Below are 3127 nucleotides of genomic sequence, written 5' to 3'. Positions count from 1 at the left end.
CAATCCTGCCCGGAGATTTTGAAGCCGGCTATACCATGTGGCCTAGTAGAGAACTGCAGTGGCTGAAACCCATCTTAAACTTCGTACTCCATCTGGCCAAATAAGAAGCAATGCTATCACACATTTTCCAACTCTAGGGGCATAGACACTCACCGAGCACTTTATTAGAAACACCTGTACACCTTCTCATGGTGGAGGTGGTGTAATGGTGTGGGGAATGTTTTCTTGGCACACTTTGGGCCCGTTAATACCAATCAATCATTGCTTGAATGCCACAGCCTATATGAGTACTGTTGCTGACCATGTGCATCCCTTCATGGCCACAATTTACCCATCTTCTAATGACTACTTCCAGCATGATAATGCACCATGTCATAAAGCAAAAGTCGTCTCAAACTGGTTTCATGAACATGACAATGAGTTCAGTGTTTTTCAGTGGCCTTCCCAGTCACTGGATCTGAATCCAATAGAACACCTTTTGGATGTGGTAGAACGGGAGATTCACAGCTTGAAAGTGCACCTGAAAAATCTGCAGGAATTGCATGATGCAATCATGTCATCATGGGCCAGATTGCCAAAGGAATGTTTCCAACATCTTGTGGAATCAGTGTCACGAAGAATTGAGGCTGTTTTGAGAGCAAAGGGAGGCCCAACCCAGTATTAGTATAGTGTTCCTAATAAAGTAAAGGGTGAGTGTATATATATCTATTACAAAAAAAATCACTATAAGACATCGTACCTCCAAATGATACTGATCGACCCCCCTGGCCCTGGCTCATCGATGAGGGCAGTTCCATGTAAAAGGATCCATGAGAACCAAAATGTGAAATTCATCAGAGCATATCAAATCGGGTTCTCATAGAAGGCTCAGAGTCTATATTTTTTGGAAATTAAAGTAACAGCAATCAGTAACAGAATGATCAAATCAAATTGGTAATGGAATTATTGAAATTGAATTTTACTTATTGTACAGGTTGTACAGAACCTAAAAGGGTTCTTCGGCTGTCCCTTTGGGAGAACCCTTTTAGGAACCCTTCCATGTAGAACCCTTTTCACAGAGGGTTCTACATGGAACCCAAAAGGTTTCTACATGGAACTTAAAAGGGTTCTAAAAGGGTTCTTCCACAGGGACAACTGAAAAACAGTGAGAAATCATACAGTAGTAGTTACAAAAACCACTGCATCAACATCCTCACCAAACATCCTCATCTCATGCTCCAAATGGAGACTTAATTGTTTTTGAGTAGAGTGGGGAAAGCAAAGCCAGCAAATCACACAAATATGTAGCACAAAATGCCAACTGCAAACTGCCATTGAGAATGATAACACACATTGCACACATCTATAAAAAAGACAGCAAGGGATTTGTCTTCATCATTAAAGAGCGCACTGACACATATGGTGTGGTGTCCTTAAGACAGACTCTTAGGATCCTTCCCACCTGTTGCAGACCATAAACAAGGTTTTCATGTTGCAGAGGCTATCTCTGAGACAAACTAGGAGCAGATTGGGTGTCTCTGTGTGTGTCTGCACATGATAGGCCAACAGTTTCTGTTTTTTGGTGGAAAAAGTGTAGGCTTTTTTTGTGGTTTATGTTTCTTGTGTTTTGTGAGTGTTTAAAAAAAAGATAATCCTTTTTAATGTCATATATAACTTCATAAAATAATAAATTATTACCTGAATGAGAGTGTCTATTGTATATTTATATCTTTTTTTCCCTATTTTATTTCATGTACAGAATGACATTCAAATCCATAAATCATGCATTCTGTGGGGGACCCATTTAGTCATTCTGTTACCGGATGTAAATCCACTTCACTTACTGTAGCTCAACAACCAAAAGACATACAGTGCCGTCCATAAGTGTTGGAAAGAGGGATCATTTTAAATTAAAAAGAATTTGAATGGTGAACCAAATCATTAAATTAAAGCTGTTTATTAAACTCTACTTTGACCCCATATTCATTGTTTGATTTCAAATCCAAACTGCTTTGGATTTGATGACTATAGAGCTAAAAGAAGACAACATAATTAATAATTAATAATTCATTTGGAGCAGATATTTAACAGTGGTTCTGGATTCGTGGTTACATAAAAAACCCAATTGTTAGAAGTAGTCCTTGTTCATATAATTGTATAGTTTGTTAAATTTTCTATCAAGGGTTTGCTATCAAACTATTAAAACATTTTGTAACTCCAAAAAGTCCCATTGGTTTTACATAGAGTTAAAAACAAAACATAACTGAGATTGGACTTTAACAACTTACAGGGAGTTCATGGCGGCCGTTAAATCACTTAGCAACCTGTAGATGAACAAGAAATTAGTTTTAGAAGCTGAAGCAAGCCCACTAATAAGTATGAGCAAGAACAGTCGTTGGACTTGCTGAAGCAAGCCCACTAATAAGTATAAGCAATAACAATAGTTGGACTCGCTGAAGCAAGCCCACTAATTAAGTATGACCAATAGTCGTAGTGTGTTGCTTTGCAAGCACACAAATAATAATAAGTAATTGAAGTAGGACAAAGAACAGTAGTGTGTTGCTTCGCCAAGCACACTAATTATGTCAGGTATATGCTTCCATATTATACAACAACCAAGCAGCCACCCCCCCACTTTTGTTGGTAAACAGCTGAGGGATGGGGCTGGAGAAATATAACCAATCTCAAATTCACAGACAGAGCTATGATGAATGCAAGAACTGACCGTCCATGACTACAAAATTATAGTTTTAACTATGTTTTGAAGCTATATAGTGTTTGTTAACAATGAATGAAATACAACAAGTTTATACTTTGGGTTCTGATGGGGTGAGCCAGTTGAACTAAATTCGTGAGGCATTCATAAGTTATATTCTCCAAGAATCAATTGCTATATATAATTAATTTAAAAGTCTAAAAATTGATGCATGCATACAGTACAGGGATTGTATATCAGGTACACAGTAGTACCTTAATGTGATGAGACTAATAATAATAATTGGTCCTTTAGGCTTGAAATACAGAATTATTATTAGGCCTATTGTAATATTATTAATCTTAGATTTTATGAAAACGAGCAAACATTTTCAGATGTAGATTTTGTCGCCTTTTCCTGGTTGTGATGCCATGTTAACACACTGTCCTTCCT

Source organism: Argentina silus, assembly GCF_951799395.1.
Source record: "Argentina silus genome assembly, chromosome: 1".
NCBI lineage: Eukaryota > Metazoa > Chordata > Actinopteri > Argentiniformes > Argentinidae > Argentina > Argentina silus.
The sequence above is the reverse complement of the archived record's forward strand: the minus strand, read 5'-3'. Positions refer to the sequence as shown.